Source organism: Triticum aestivum, chromosome 2A (assembly GCF_018294505.1).
Source record: "Triticum aestivum cultivar Chinese Spring chromosome 2A, IWGSC CS RefSeq v2.1, whole genome shotgun sequence".
NCBI lineage: Eukaryota > Viridiplantae > Streptophyta > Magnoliopsida > Poales > Poaceae > Triticum > Triticum aestivum.
In genome coordinates, this window is record NC_057797.1 from 699164225 (window position 1) to 699181982 (window position 17758).

Here is a 17758-nt window from a genome sequence, read left to right on the forward strand (position 1 = left end):
CAAGAGCCCGGAGAGATCAGCAAGGATGATGGGATCAATAAGGCCGTGGGGGATCAAGTTCCGGCAGTAGCAGACGAAGACATCCTTCAACCTCATCACAATCTCTTTACCCCAATGGAGATTGAAGCTTTCAAGATGATTGAGTTAGCTCGCATTCAAAACAAGTATCTCACCAGTGAAAATATTTTGTTGAAGGAGCATATCATCGCACTCAAGGGCATTATCCGCAAATTGGAGGATCTCCTACGCTCGATGTGCAACTATCCATCATCACCAACACCTTCTTCACCAACAAAGAAGAACTGAGTATCGGGTATGGGCACTCCCCTTGGCAGCTGCCAAGCTTGGGGGAGTGCCCCGGTATTGTATCACCATCACACTTTTATCTTTACCGTTTTTCTTAGTTCAATCCTTTTTGGTAATACCTTGATCTAGTAGAATAAAGTTTTAGTATGATCTAGTTTTGAGTTTTGCTTTATTATCCTTCTATGTAATCGAGTCCGTGAGCTATATATAATAAAGAGTAGTGTTGAGTCAAGGGCTTGATTATCTTGCTATGATCTTGAGGGAATAAAATAAAAGAGAAGAATAAAAAGAAATAAAGAGATCATATGGATCTTATGGAGAGTAATGACTTCACATATAAAGAGTATGATGAATAAAAATTGTTGAGAGTTGACAAACATAGTTTTGGTCATCGTTGCAATTAATAGGAAGTAATAAAGAAAGAGAGGTTTTCACATATAAATATACTATCTTGGACATCTTTTATGATTGTGAGCACTCATTAAAATATGACATGCTAAAGAGTTGATGTTGGACAAGGAAGACAACATAATGGGTTATGTTTTCTTACATCTGAAGTAAATTATATTGCAATGGATCATCCAACATGTTGAGCTTGCCTTTCCCTCTCATGCTAGCCAAATTCTATGCACCAGGTAGAGATACTACTTGTGCTTCCAAATATCCTTAAACCTAGTTTTGCCATGAGAGTCCACAATATCTACCTATGGATTGAGTAAGATCCTTCAAGTAAGTTGTCATCGTTGCAAGCAATAAAAATTGCTCTCTAATTATGTATGATTTATTAGTGTGGAGAAAATAAGCTTTATACGATCTTGTGATGTGGAAGAAATAAAAGCGACGGACTGCATAATAAAGGTCCATATCACAAGTGGAAATATAAGGTGACGTTCTTTCACATTAAGATTTTGTGCATCCAACCATCAAAGCACATGACAACCTCTGCTTCCCTCTACGAAGGGCCTTACTTTTATTCTTGTCTTATACTTCATGCAAGAGTCATGGTGATCTTCACCTTTCCTTTTTACATTTTATCCTTTGGCAAGCACAATGTGTTGGAAAGATCCAGATATATATAGCTAATTGGATGTGAGTTTTCATGAACTATTATTGTTGACATTACCCTTGAGGTAAAAGGTTGGGAGGCAAAACTATAAGCCCCTATCTTTCCTGTGTCCGACTAAAACTTCATAACCATAAATATTGCGTGAGTGTTAGCAATTGTGAAAGACTGAATGATGGTTGAGTATGTGGACTTGCTGAAAAGCTCTTATATTGACTCTTTCCTATGTTATGATAAATTGCAATTGCTTCAATGACTGAGATTATAGTTTGTTAGTTTTCAATGAAGTTTCTGATTCATACTTGAAATTGTGATGAATTGTTACTTTAGCATAAGAATCATATGACATATATATATATATATATATATATATATATATATATATATATATATATATATATGTTGCTGTTATAAGAATGATCATGATGCCTTCATGTCCGTATTTTATTTTATCGACACCTCTATCTCTAAACATGTGGACATATTTTTCGATCTCGGCTTCCGCTTGAGGACAAGCAAGGTCTAAGCTTGGGGGAGTTGATACGTCCATTTTGCATCATGCTTTTATATCGATATTTATTGCATTATGGGCTGCTATTAAACATTAAGTCACAATACTTATGCCTATTCTCTCTTGTTTTACAAGGTTTACATGAAGAGGGAGAATGCCGACAGCTGGAATTCTGGGCTAGAAAAGGAGCAAGTATTAGACACCTATTCTGCACAACTCCAAAAGTCCTGAAACTTCACGGGAGCAAGTTTCAGAATATATAAAAAATATTGGGCAAAAGAAGTACCAGAGGGGGTCCACCCACCATCCACGAGTGGGGGCGCGCCCCTGCCTCGTGGGCCCCCTGGCAGCCCTTTGATGCCCATCTTCTGCTATATGAGGTCTTTCGTGAAGGAAAAAATCATAAGCTAGCTCACGGGACGAAACTCCGCCGCCACAAGGAGGAACCAATCTAGGGCTTTGGCGGAGCTGTTCTGCCGGGGAAACTTCCCTCTGGGTGGGGGAAATCATCACCATCGTCATCACCAACGATCCTCTCATCGGGAGGGGGGCAATTTCCATCAACATCTTCACCAGCACCATCTCATCTCAAACCCTAGTTCATCTCTTGTATCCAATCTTTGTCCCAAAGCCTCAGATTGGTACCCGTGGGTTGCTAGTAGTGTTGATTACTCTTTTTAGTTGATGCTAGTTGGTTTATTCGGTGGAAGATCATATGTTCAGATCCTTTATGCATATTAATACCCCTCTGATTATTAACATGAATATGAATTTGTTAGTAGTTACGTTTGTTCCAGAGGACATGGGAGAAGTCTTGCTATAAGTAGTCATGTGAATTTGGTATTCGTTCGATATTTTGATGAGATGTAAGTTGTCTTTCCTCTAGTGGTGTCATGTGAATGTCGACTACATGACACTTCACCATTGTTTGGTCCTAGGGGAAGGCATTGGGAAGTAATAAGTAGATTATGGGTTGCTAGAGTGACAGAAGCTTAAACCCTAGTTTGTGAGTTGCTTCGTAAGGGGCTGATTTGGATCCATATGTTTCATGCTATGGTTAGGTTTACCTTAATACTTCTTTTTGTAGTTGCGAATGCTTGCAATAGGGGTTAATCATAAGTGGGGTGATTGTCCAAGGAAGGGTAGTACCCAAGCACCGGTCCACCCACATATCAAATTATCAAAGTACCAAACGCGAATCATATGAACGTGATGAAAACTAGCTTGACGATAATTCCCATGTGTCCTCGGGAGCGCTTTCCTTTATATAAGAGTTTGTCCAGGATTGTCCTTTTCTACAAAAAGGATTGGGCCATATTGTTGCACCTTATTTACTTTTATTACTTGCTACCCGTTACAAATTACCTTATCACAAAACTATCTGTTGCCGATAATTTCATTGCTTGCAAAGAATACTTTACTGAAAACTACTTATCATTTCCTTCTGATCCTCGTTGGGTTCAACACTCTTACTTATCAAAAGGACTACGATAGATCTCCTATACTTGTGGGTCATCGGCCATCTTCATCATCCCGGTGCTCTTCATGACGAGGAGGGAGTAGTTCACCCTCGGGGCTGAGGGTATGTACCAGTAGCTATGTGTTTGATCTCTCTCTCTCTCTAGTGTTCTTGATTCGGAATGATTTTGATGTATCGTGAGCTTTGCTATTATAGTTGGATCTTATGATGTTTCTCCCCCTCTACTCTCTTGTGATGAATTGAGTTTTCCCTTTGAAGTTATCTTATCGGATTGAGTCTTTAAGGATTTGAGAACACTCACTACAAAAAAGACACATCCGTGACATTTTGGGCCGAACGAATTTTTTTCTGTCATACATATGACACTTCTATGACGATAATTGTGACAAAACCCGTTATCATCATCAATGTGGTGGGCTCCTACTTCTATGACAAAAAATCATGACAGAAAATGGGCTTTTCGTCCTGGGCGGGCCGGAGACGCAGCTGCATGACATTCTTTCGGCCGTCCATGACGGAAAAAAACCATGGTAGAAGCAAGGGCGAGGAAAATTTTGGGGAGTTCCCAGTTACGGTGGGAGGTCGGGGGCTGAGCGATGTGCGTTTCTCTCGTACATGTACGCACGTGTGTGCGAGGCATTGGCTCTAACTGAACCCGAGCGAGGCATTGGGATCTAACTGAATGCGAGCGATTGCACTGCAGGCTACACGTCACTGAACCCGAGCGATCGATCAATGGCTGTTAACTGAACCCGATCGAGCGATTCCTTCGCTACTAGTGCTAACTGAAGCCGATCGATGCTTCCTCTGGGATGAACATTGAGCGTTGCGGGGGGGGGGGGGGGTTGGATGAACAGTGAGTGGTGGCATTGCCTCTGGATGAACAGGACCCGGTGGTGTGGTGGAGGGCTGGACGAACAGTAGATGGTGGAGGGGTGCCCGTGGAGGGGTGGTTGAACAGGACCCCGTGGTGTGGAGGGCTGGACTAACAGTAGATGATGGAGGGGTGCCCGTGGAGGGGTGGTTGAACAGTAGCCGGTGGAGTAGCGCGCGGTGGAGGCTAGATGAACAAGAGCCCGTGGAGGCTGGAGGAGGTCGACGGTAGCCCGTGGAGGCTGGAGGAGGTCGACGGTGGAGATGAACAGTATCCCGTGGAGTCCCGTTTTGCGGTACGCCAGACCCCTCCCGATGAACAGAACCCCCATTTCGACCGTAGCGCTCCAACACAAGTCCGTTTCGTCCATTTTGTGGTACACCACACCCCTCCCGATGAACAGGACCCCCGTTTCGACTGTAGGAGGTCCGTTTCGTCCGTTTTGCAGTACGCCACACCCCTCCCTATCAATAGGACCCCCGTTTCGACCGTAGGAGGTCCATTTCCTCCATTTTGCGGTACGCCAGACCCCTCCCGATCAACAGGACCCCGTTTAGGCCTCGTCTCCATTGCCTGTTCCGTCCAAGCCCTCCCGATGAACACGACCACGCATTCCGTTCCGACCCAGCCGGTTGGCTCCCACGCGTTCTGTTGCCTCCCAATGAACACGACGCATTCCGTTGCCTCCCCATGAACACGACGACGACGTTGTTTCTCCATTCCGACCCAGCCATGTACACAAGCCCTGGCCGTACGTATGTGCGAGTAGGCATTCGAGACCCCGCCCGTATGTACACATACGTGGCCGTATTTTCTTTCTTGCACCCTGGCCGCTGTACGTACATGTACATGCTACGTGCGCGCCTCTACTACGACACGTACGCGCCTCTACTACGACACGTGCGCGCCTCTACATCCACCAGTATATATGTACGTACACGTTCGCGACCAGAATGACAATGCTACGTACGCTTTGACCAGGTGGGTCCCGACTGTCAGGTACTTCCTTGCCTGCGAAGATGTAGCTGGTGGGTCCTAGCAGTCAGGGGGGCGAATCATTTTTTTCCCGGACGCACTTCCTTGCATGCGAAGATGTAGCTGGTGGGTCCCAGCAGTCAGGGGCAAACATTTTTTCGCGAAATATGGTGGCCCATCTGGTGGGTCCCTGCTGTTAGGTGGAGGAATAATTATTTTGCACGTAATAAGGAGGCACTTCCTTGCTGCGGCCATGGACCCAGCTGTCAGCCTCTCCACGTACAGTCCACGTCCAATGGAAGCCGTTCCTTGACCACGTTGACCATGCCGCGCTGAGAGCACCAGGGCGGTGGACGACAGCAAGGCCTAGGAAGGGGACGGCGCGGAGTCGGAGAAGATGCGGCAGTGGATGCCCACGCGTAGAGGAGTACGAGGGTTCACTGGTTCGCTGCGGTGTGTGGCTGCAGTCGCCGCAGAATAACATGGGGTATGGGTGACTAGAGGGATGGCCTGGCCAGCGGTGGGAGTAGTAGGGGCAGTGAGGCCTCCGTCGCATCGCGGGCGACCACGGGAGGCAGGAGGACGAGGCACGACCGGTGCTGGTTTGGGCGGCTGGAGCAAGAAGAACAGAGGTGGAAGAAGCACTACGACCGTTGGATGGACATCGTACGGTCACTGGAGCTCGAATCGTGCATATTGACTAAGTTGACAAAGCCCTCCATCCCCGTCAACTTAGTAGGCCCACAAGTCAGCCTGCCACTATACTGGGTCCCAGCCAGCCTGTCACTGAGTATTCATTTTTTTGTGCGTAATAAGGAGGCACTTCCTTGCATGCGAAGATATAGCTGGTGGGTCCGAGCTGTCAGCGACGGTAACGTTTTTTCGCGAAATACAGAGGCCCTTTCGGTGGGTCCCTGATGTCAGGTGGAGGAATCATTATTTTGCGCGTAATAAGGAGGCATTTCCTTGCGTGCGGCCATGGACCCAGCTGTCGGCCTCTCCACGTACAGTCCACTTCAGATGCATGTCAGTCGTTGACCACGTCGACCAGGCCGCGCCAAGAGCACCAGGGCGGTGGACGATGGCGAGGCTAGGAAGGGAACGACACGGAGGCAGGGAAGACTCTGCAGTTGTTTCCCACGCAGGGGGGGAGGAGTACGACTGTACAAGGGTTTACTGGTTCGTCTGCCGTCACCGGAGAATAACAGCAGGTGTGGGTGAGTAGAGGGATGGCTAGGCCAGCGATGGGAGTACGGTGGGGTGGTGAGGCCTGCACGGCAGCACAGCCGGCCGGGGGGAGGAGGGAGCAGGCAGTCCCGCCGGCGCTTGTTTGAGCGGCTGGAGCAGGAAGAGCAGAGATTAAAGAAGCACGACGGCCGTTGGATGGCCATCCAACAGTCACTGCTTGTGCGTCAACCTTTTTTTAGGAAAGCCTCAAATCTGTGGAAAACAGCATACAACCCATCTGCCATTATTTCTAATAATTTACAGCCCATTTGCTAAGTATTAAGGCATTTTTGGAGCCCATATTCTTTTTGTTAGCATTACAGCCCATATTGTGGCCACGGTTATAAAATTATACGAAATTTTGCATATTTTGGTGCTGTCCAAACTGTTTTTAATCCTGAAATTTCGACTCACATTCAAACTGATTTTAAAAATAAATGTATATCAATATAAAATCCAATAAATTCTCCACGCATAAAAATTAATGTAATTTAAAATCTCGAAATGAAAAAAAAGATATTTGAAACTAATTGCCGGTTTGATGGGTTTTAAAAATGTATAGCCCATTTCTCATTACTGATGGGCCATTTTCTTGGCCAAACGGATGAAAGCTCTCCTCATCTTGAAAGATTTGTAGCCCAACAGGCCTAACAAAGCGACTTATTTGGCAAATCACAAAAAAACTGGGTTGTGGTCGTGGACCCAGCTGTCAGCCTCTCCACGTATAGTACTCTTCCGATGGAATGTCGTTGACAAAGTTGACCACGCCGCGCCGAGAGCACCAAGGCAGTGGACGACGGCGAGGCCTAGGAAGGGGACGACGCGGAGCTGAGGAAGACGCGGCAGTGGATGCCCACGCGGAGAGGAGTACGAGGGTTCACTGGTTCGGCTGCGGTGTGAGGCTGTCGTCGCTGTACGGCCTGGCTAGCGGTGGGAGTAGTAGGGGGCAATGAGGCCTCAACGGCAGCACAGCCGACCACTGGAGGCAGGAGCAGGCGGCCTCCCCGGTGCTGGTTTGGGCGGCTGGTGCAAGAAGAGCAGCGATTGAAGAAGCAGCAGGACTGTTCGATTCAAATCCAACGGTTACTGCTGCTAGAATCGTTTGTTGACTAAGTTGACAAGCCCTGCGTATGCATCAACTTAGTAGGCCCACAGGTCAGCCTCCCAACCGGTGCACCCCAGATGTCAGTGGGAGGAATATTTTTTTCACGTAATAAGGAGGTAGTTGATTGCGTGCGGCCAGGCCAGCGGAGGGAGTAGGGTGGGCCGGGGAAGCCTGCGCGGCATCACAGCGGGCCACAAGAGGAGGGAGCAGGCATTCCCGCTGGCGCTAGTTTAGGCGGCTCGAGCAAGAAGATCAGAGATTGAAGAAGCACGTCGGCCGTTGGATGGACATCCAACAGTCACTGCTGCTAGAATCGTGTGTTCACTGACAAAGCCTTGCGTAAACAAGTCAGCCTCGTAATTTGTGGCGTGTACAGCCCATTTGCTATTATTTTTATAATTTTTACTCATTTTCTAATTCATATGGAATTTATTGCAGCCCGTTTTTCATTTTTAGAATTACTGGCAATTTTCTGCAGTACCAGGGTCAAAAAATTAACTAAATATGCGGGAAATTTTGAAAATTCGCAAATTTTTTGCAAGGGAACAAAATATTCTTAATCAAAAAATTAATAGCCATACTAAAACAAATTTAAAAATAAATTAGTACTATGTCATGTTAAATCCAATGAAATCTCTACTCCTAATGGACGAGTTGGTTGAATAGTCCTCCCACTTTTGTCTGGTTTTTTTTGTCCGGTTTATTTTCGTCTCACCTCCCACCACCACTCCCACGTTAATTTTTTATTCTTCACACTTAAAACCAAATCATGTCTGATACTCCTTCCATTTATTCGTGCTTGCTTTGGCAGGTGTCGATTTAATTCAATCATGTAAATATTTGGTAATTAAGAATTCAAAAATAATACCATATACGGGAGATCACCTTCCAAACAAATCACCTCCCTCTTCGATTTATTTCTCCCACCAATCTCCTTCCATACTTAGCTCCACTCAGAAAAAAATACAACCGTCGAAGCCACCGATCTCTTTCCATACTTAGCTCCACCTTCGCTCCCTCCCACACACTTTTACGTAGCCCAAGAAATCCTCTCGCACGATCCTCGCAAAAACTACAAAATATATCCTTCCCCAATTATCGCTTTCCTTGTCCGAGCGAGATCGTGGTCCCTTCTCCCCTCCTCCCTCCCACAGCTCGCTCAGGTTTTGTTCCGCTACACCTATCCTCTTCCGGCCTCTTCCTGGAGCCCTCGGCTTCGTGCTCGTAGGAATCGGAGGCGGTGACGCTCGACGTTGTCACGTCGAGGCTGGATCTAGGGGACAGGCAGGCGGCGCTCGTCATGGGAAGAGGAGCATGTAACTCATGGAGTCAAAGCTTGTGTGGGGCCGTTTGGCGACGCTCGACAGCGGCAGGGAGGCGAGGATGCGTGAACGCATATGTGCCTGCTCGCCGAGCGTCGCGACATTGACGGGCTGGGGCTTGATGTCGAGGCCCTCCGCTTCCTGCATCTCTTCGTGTCGATGGCCAGAGGCACACACCGGTACTAGAAACACGATGGCCAGAGGTATACCGTTACTAGAAACACAATCCTGAATCTCTTCTGTGTATGTTCCCAAGGGTGTGTGTTTAGTTGTTTACCTCGTATCTTATCTTTGTCTATAGTCACCAATAGGATTAGAAGTCTGACTGCGCAGAATCTGTATTAAACAGTACATGCCCTTATTATTTCTAACATAAAATCTTGTTTTGTTGACAGTAAGGAACCACCTAATTTTAGGAAGTACCGTGTGGTGGCAAAAAAATGATATTCAAGACTTCGTTTTCTACAGATGATGATCCAAAATGCATAGAAACATGGGTAGAGATGGGAAACTATGAAAGCGATGGGAACTATCTGGTACAAACAGTGTCATCATCTTATAATGCTTCATCTATGTACACCATAATGATGCATCTTACGTATCTATCTATTGTATCTGAAACCTTAATGCAATTAACTATTGATTTTGCCCTACAACAGGAATACAGGATTGAGCGATCTAGCAGATACTTATGAACTTCTGAAGCTCGGTTGTTCAGATTATCATGGATGAGATGATAAGGAAGTGCCTGATATAGTAAGTGTCGATCTTCCAGTCTCTACTCCTAATGGACGAGTTGGTTGAATAGTCCTCCCACTTTCGTCTAGTTTTTTTCGTCCGGTTTTTTTTCGTCTCACCTCCCACCACCACTCCCACGTTAATGTTTTCTTCTTCACACTTAAGAATGAATCGTGTCTGATACTCCTTCCATTTATTCGTGCTTGCTTTGGCAGGTGTCGATTTAATTCAATCATGTAAATATTTGGTAATTAAGAATTCAAAAATAATACCATATACGGGAGATCACCTTCCAAACAAATCACCTCCCTCTCCGATTTATTTCTCCCACCGATCTCCTTCCATACTTAGCTCCGCTCGGAAAAAATACAACCGTCGAAGCCACCGATCTCTTTCCATACTTAGCTCCACCTTCGCTCCCTCCCACACACTTTTACGTAGCCCAAGAAATCCTCTCGCACGATCCTCGCAATAACTACAGAATATATCCTTCCCTAATTATCGCTTTCCTTGCCCGAGCGAGATCGTGGTCCCTTCTCCCCTCCTCCCTCCCACAGCTTGCTCAGGTTTTCTTCCGCTACACCTATCCTCTTCTGGCCTCTTCCTGGAGCCCTCGGCTTCGTGCTCGTAGGAATCGGAGGCGGTGACGCTCGACGTTGTCATATCGAGGCTGGATCTAGGGGACAAGCAGGCGGCGCTCGTCACGGGAAGAGGAGCATGTAACTCATGGAGTCAAAGCTTGTGTGGGGCCGTTTGGCGACGCTCGACCACGGCAGGGAGGCGAGGACGTGTGAACGCATATGTGCCTGCTCGCCGAGCGTCGCGACGTTGACGGACTGGGGCTTGATGTTGAGGCCCTCCGCTTCCTGCACCTCTTCGTGTCGATGGCCAGAGGCACACACCGGTACTAGAAACACGATGGCCAGAGGTATACCGTTACTGGAAACACAATCCTGAATCTCTTCCGTGTATGTTCCCAAGGGTGTGTGTTTAGTTGTTTACCTCGTATCTTATCTTTGTCTATAGTCACCAATAGGTTTAGAAGTCTGACTGCGCAGAATCTGTATTAAACAGTACATGCCCTTATTATTTCTAACATAAAATCTTGTTTTGTTGACAGTAAGCAACCACCTAATTTTAGGAAGTACCGTGTGGTGGCAAAAAAAACTGATATTCAAGACTTCGTTTTCTATAGATGATGATCCAAAATGCATAGAAACATGGGTAGAGATGGGAAACTGTGAAAGCGATGGGAACTATCTGGTACGAACAGTGTCATCATCTTATAATGCTTCATCTATGTACACCATAATGATGCATCTTACGTATCTATCTATTGTATCTGAAACCTTAATGCAATTAACTGTTGATTTTGCCCTACAACAGGAATACAGGATTGAGCGATCTAGCAGATACTTATGAACTTCTGAAGCTCGGTTGTTCAAATTATCATGGATGAGATGATAAGGAAGCGCCTGATATAGTAAGTGTCGATCTTCCGGTCTTGGCATTTTTAGATTCCTTGAGGTAGCTCAACAAATTTGCTGCAATGCTTTGTAGGATCATTTTGCAGATTTTACTGAAATGGTACCTGGTTTGAATTTGGTTATTTTCTCTATTTGTTTATTTATTTTCCTAGGAACAATCTGCTGTTACAAGCTTTGCTCTTAATTTTGATGTAAATCTCATGTTACCAGGTCCGCCATGACATGAATGCACCGTTGTCCCACTATTTCGTTACACCGCAGTACTCATATTTTACTAGCAATCAGCTAATCAGTGACCGCAGTGACGTTCCCATCATCATGGCTCTGCAAATAGGTGTCCGTGTAATTAAATTAGACATGGTGCTAAATTCTTCTAAAGATGATACTGATATTCTCCATCGAAGTACTGAATATGACTTCCATGGATAGTACTCATATTTGTGCCTACCTGCCTACCAATCTTTGTAAGTGTGGAACCTATATAATTCTCTTCGTATAAAATACTACTCCATCCATCTCAAAATACTAAAGTTGAACTCAACCAGCGATACTTATTTTGGGATGAGTTGAGTACTATTTTGGGAAAGGCATCTAGTTGAGTTTTAATAAAACTCTTCAGATTTGTATGTTGAGATTGTCTTCAGCAAATAATATTTCTATGAGATGTAGATTAACGACAACTAACAAGGGCTGCCATGATTAGAGCTACGATTTTGCCCCATGTTTTAGTATGCATTCTTGCAAGCAACAAAGGTAAGGACATTGGCATCATGTAGTTTCGGGTAGTGCATGGTTCTATTTAATTAGTTTTTTCACAAAATGGCTAATGGTGCTGGTTGATTAAATGTGTATGTGCATTGAACAAATTGGTCAAAACTGACAACATCATTAAATTCAGAAATTTTGATACAAATAAAGAAAGAGAACAAATGAGCTTCGTATGAATGAGAAAAGTGAGAATGAGCTTCGTATGAATGATGCATGACAAAGTTATCGTATTTACATGCCTGAGTACAGTATATCCTATACACAATATTGTATAGTTCAATGTTAAGTGAGTAAATATACATTTGACACCAACATGTTTGGAAATCCCAAGTCAATCTATTATTTTATAACTAAAAAAGTTGGTGATTACATGAAAGCATATATAATAAATTCAATTCATTTATCAAACATTTTCTGAACGGGATGTGGCTGCACCGAGATGGCCTGAGTAGGGGAGCACGACGACAATGCTGACACTCTCTCATTTGATTTCAGATTACTGTGCTCACTCCTATCTCTCGCTTGCTTGCAGGATTTCAAAATTGAAGTTGGGTCACCGAATTGAGGCCAAGGCCCATGTTGTTCTGCATTTTTACAGATGGTCTTCTGTGATCAAATTGGCGTCTCAATGTAAGGACTGAAGTGATATAATTATCTTGTTTAAGTTGTTTGCTTTTGCTTATTGATAGAGATAATTATTCCCTATTCAGTAGAGATGCTGTCCAATGAGAGAGTGTCCATGGCGATTTTATCCCGTCCACCCAGCAGTATGAAACGAGCACACACATATGTGTTCTATTCCATCCACCTAAGTTTATGAATCGATCTTTCTTCAAGATATTTATGGAATTTCACCGGTTTCTATGATTTAGTGTTGTGTTGTCAATGTCATCAGGCTCTGGATGATTAGAATTCCACCAACTATATTCCATATATATATGTATTCTTCAGTTCAACAAGGATGCTGATATGATGATTGAGGAAATGAAGCTTAGAGTTGTCTACAAATTTCCCAGTGGAAGCTCAGACAACAACGGAGTTACATCTTTGGCATATAGGAGCTTCAGGAACTTCAGGCAGGGCACTATGATTTCTCGGTGAGATTGGCTAGCTTTATGTTCTATGTAGGAAACATATGTTTTGCTAATAAATTTGTAGTGCAAAGGCTAACTGTATCTGCACAAGAGTCGAACCTGAAGAAGTTGAGGGCCCATGCAGCGATTTCGGAACCTAGGGAAAACTAGACTGAATGGTCTTCAAGAAATAAAGGGCAATAGTAAAAAATTATCCATTTATACTGAATTAGGAACAATCTTCTAGCACACACATCTGGTTTGACATTTTGACATTTATATGGATAGAAACATGAGCAGACGCCTATAACCAGACGCCATCGCTTCACACGGTCGCCTTTCGGCCATAAGATTCACCGGCGGGGTACTTGGAGCAGGGAGCCACGGATAGAAACTGACACACCTTATATGCATTATGCGGAACAATCGGTACTACTTGTTTTAGGAGTATGGTTCAAAAATTTGGTACTGACAATGATTAAGTTCCAACGATTCAGTAACCCTTATTTATATGCAGGATAAATTCAGTAGGAAAAGTAACCAACAGAATCTGGGTACGATAAAATGGAAACAAATTACTTCTAGCCCGAACATTAAATTCCAGCATAATTCTTTTGTGTCATTATGTGTGTCTGGGTGTAACATATGCAACTTTGAAGGTGACGCTGGCGAGGCATTACTATATCTTTCTAAGCTTCCACTCTGTGTTATTTTGTTTGTTCTGGAGATTCATAAATATTTCTATTTTCCGCTTCAGTATTCACTGAAAGGCTGGACTACGTTTACCTTTTGTTCTTTAAAATGGTAGTGTTTGTAATTCGTTTCCTGACATTTTGTGCATCTTCTCGATTCTGGTGGATTGAACTCATGTAAGCTAGCTTTGTAACATTTGGCTGCACGTATAAACTGATCTTAACACATCCGTTTGGACTTTTGATTTTATTTTGTCCTCGTAATTTGCAGATTCAAATTTTTCCCACCTTTTTTTGTTAGTAAAATACTTTACAACTTATATACTAGCAATAGAATATTAGGACAAACTTTGGGTGGCACTAGGTGCAGCAAAAAATGGTGCCATGGCAGCGGAATTGGACTAACGCTATAGTTCCCACTTTTAAAGGTTCGGTTGACCTTTTCCATGTCATTTATCTTGTGATTGTAGCCCATTTCTTTTGTAAGTGATCAACATTAATACTTGGTTTTGTTACTCAAGGATGTTGGACACTGGTTAAGTATTACAGGAGGATTATGTTGGCTTAGTTTGCTACAATTTATGCCCGTTAAGAGAATAGTGGATACAACTATAATATCTATGTAGTGCATTTTTTAGTAATGTAGAAGCTTCTAAATTATTGACTGTGAATATCTCACACAAACTTATCTACTTTTTCTATGCTTTGTGATTCTATCGTGCCCTATCTTTAGAAGTCACTCTGATTCAGTTAATTCAATGCCCAGCAATATCAGCAATTCAACAAGCAGTTACTCGAAATTCCATCGCCCCAAATGGCATAGGATACCTCAGGCGTCCAACTTCTGGCATAAGTTTTTGTGCATTCAAAAATTTAGGAACCTGAACCACAAGGGCAAATGGAAGGCACCTTTGATCAGTAATCCAGGTAACCTCAGCTTCCCCACTACTATACATCCAGACTTCTACCCGTTTATCTCTTCTGCTAAACTATAATATAGTGAAGCATCAAAGCTCATACGATTTTTCCCTTGTTTGTGCAGAGTACATGGATGATTCTTACACCTATGCTTTTGATAGGCTGATGCACATTGGCGTTGAGCCAAGGTAGGTTAGTGCTTCACAAGGACCAGCTCTAAGCATGACTTGTGCAGATATGGGAAAGAAGCCTAGGTAGGCCTCCTTTCTAAAGAAAAAATATATATGGGAAAGAAGACTAGATGAAAAATCTTGGGGAAGACTTTGGTGAAGAAGAACAAGGTGAATTTTATCTGTTCAACAAAATCAAGTTTGTTCCTGCACTTTGATGTTATGAATCACTGTGTAGTAAGCAGGAGTGCTTCTCAATCAATATTTTATATGTTTGTTAGAAATTGAAGAAACAAATATCTATCTGGCAGTCTATAATGGGTTTCGAGGCTGGTTCATTGCTACACATATAGTGGAGAGCTTCCTAAAAATTGGAGGGGACTTGTTGTAGCCTTATAATGTATTATCTCGGGTATTACATTTATCATTCCATTTGCCAACATTTTGAATGAGTTTAAATGTTAGCACTCTTAGACAATTGACAATGTTTATTCAAAAGATTATACTGCAGTTCTACGTGAGTTTCTCATCATAATTCTTTAAATTTCAAATCAGATACAAGTGCAAAAAAATATAGACATGACAAGCTACTGAGCTCTCACATTTGAATGCTAATGTTCCTTTGTAGACATGGGTTTATTACCATGGTGCTAGCATTAGGTTCAACCTTCTAAACTTTTTTTTGCTTTTCTTTGTTATTTCGTGTCTTCTTGCGGTCTATTTTCTATTATATAAAAAGTAGTATTTTTCCATTTAGCTTCTTCATGGTCAATAGGATTCACTAATAGCATGGGCTGGAATTCGTATTGGCTTTGTACAGAGGAATAGCAGTTTCATATTTCTCATACTTGCTTTCCATGTTATTCTGTTGCTGGCTAATAGTTTCACCAATTTACAGTAGCAGGCTTCCAGCTATCTTATGGTTCTATATTTTGTGCATTATTTATCTCTCATGCATAAGAAATTACGCTATACAGAAAGTTGACTTTCAAGAAACAATTATTCCACAACACTTTACGTGGATTCTAAAATGAACATTGAATGTCAAGAAACATTTATTCCAGAAAGTTGCAGTTTGCTTAGGAAACATACAATTCTTGTTGTAAGTAATAGTACTACTGTAACAACTTTTTCGTATTTTTAATTTATATTGGGTGTTGTCATGGTAAGAGACACTTTTGTATTGTGCATATATTTCTTGCTATTTGTTTTCCATCTTGTTGAAGTTGGTAAAATATTTAGACGTCACCTACCCGAGTTTCTGAATGAATGTTGAAGTTTTGTTTGTTGATCTGATAATATGCTAGCCTAGCATCGAACATATTAAAAAATACCATTGAAATTAACGTATTGTGTAATCATATACATATGTTTGCCTATTCTCTTGTTAGGTGGCATCAACTAAAGCAAGGCTTGGTTTATAAAATGGATGCAAAGCAATTAACATGTTGAATTTTTCATGGGAGGAGGGGGTGCACTATATCCTCCATATGACTTTATTCACCAGTTGCTATGTATATTCCTGTTTCCTTTGGCAAGAAATGTATATTCACAGAACTCCTTAATTTGAAAACCATCATGTTGTTATATCTTGACACTTGTGCTTGTGATATAATTCTTGTGTATTCTAAAGTTAAAACACACACAGTACAAACGCCGATGTTTACAAACAGGTACACACACTCATCCTTATGAACGCATGCATGCACACTCTACCCATATGAGCACCTCCAAGATACTGAGCCAGTTGGTCTTGAGATTATCGACAAAAACATCACCCACATGACAATCATCACTGTTTTCAAATGTATGTGACAATGAGAGAATATTAACGTGAGGTGTTTATTGAATTCATGCTCCAGCCAACTCATCAAAAAAATCTGAACTCATGAAGCGAGATGGACAATATATTTCAACTAAATGTAATGCACTATCATGTTTAGGCTTATTTAGTGCTCAGATGTGTGATCGATGTAGAACGTAGGATCTTCTATTTTAATACTGCGTTGGTGGGGTCTTGAACTCAAAAGACCTCTTGGCTTGGATACCATATTGATTCATGCTTCAGCCAACTTATTCAAAAGTTTGAACTAATGAAGAGAGATGGGCAATATATTTCAACTAAATGTAATGTACTATCATCCGTTGATGGAAAGGATATGAACAATGAAAGAGAAGAGAGATGACTATGTGATAGCAAGGTCGGAGGTGAGGTCCAAGGTTTGTCAGAAAGTAGGAGGCAGCTAGGGAGAACTAACATTTTTTTATTTTTTTTTTGCGGGAGAATGCACATGATGTCACGTCTTGTTGCGATGGTGAATATGGAGGAAATGGAAAGGAACGAGATACGAAATGTTACCTTATGTCTTCCCACAATCTTGGTATATATCTAAAAGTATATATTACATGTATATGTAGAAAAGTTGAGGGACAACATCTTCATGGAGAAGATAAAAGATGGCCACAACTTATGCTCTTGGACTCATCTATATTTCTCTTGTGCCTGTAGCAACGCACGGGCATTCTACTAGTACGTATAAGATATCAGTGAAGAACAAAAACAAAAAAAGAAACTTATATCCCATTTGCTATAATTTTTTTGGAATTTTCAACCCCTTTTGATATTACTTTTAACAGACATTGATCATACTCTTAAGCCAGGCCGGAATGCATCCCTCCTCGCCTTGAAAGATTTGCAGCCCGGTAATTCAGAGAAAACAAATAGGCCTAGCTTGGGTATTCTTCAAAAAGAAATACTGGGCTACCTATTTTCCCAAAGAACTGGTGCATGAGAATTTAGCTTTATTTATTTATTTATTTACTTATTTATGTTTAGGGGACCATGAGCATGTACCTGGGCCGGATTCATGTGAGAGCCTCCCTTCCAGTTAATTCTAGGCTTCTCTATTGGGCCTTCATCAGTGGGCTGCATGTTATCAACAAGTGGAAAATGTGTTCCATACGAAAATAGTATGCGCTACGTACGGTACGGGGCACTAAAGGATCGAACCGTGCAACGACTTCCAAAACATTGTGTTTGTCGTTCTAA

At 42.7% G+C, this 17758-nt stretch overlaps 1 long non-coding RNA gene across 1 annotated transcript; it reads left to right on the forward strand.

Moving 5' to 3' along the window:
• The first annotated feature begins 10789 nt into the window (after window positions 1–10789).
• LOC123186018 (uncharacterized) lies at window positions 10790–12431 on the forward strand. The gene is made up of 3 exons (XR_006493541.1): window positions 10790–10864; window positions 10988–11084; window positions 12389–12431. It is a non-coding gene; the product is annotated as an uncharacterized lncRNA (long non-coding RNA).
• Window positions 12432–17758: the final 5327 nt, after the last annotated feature.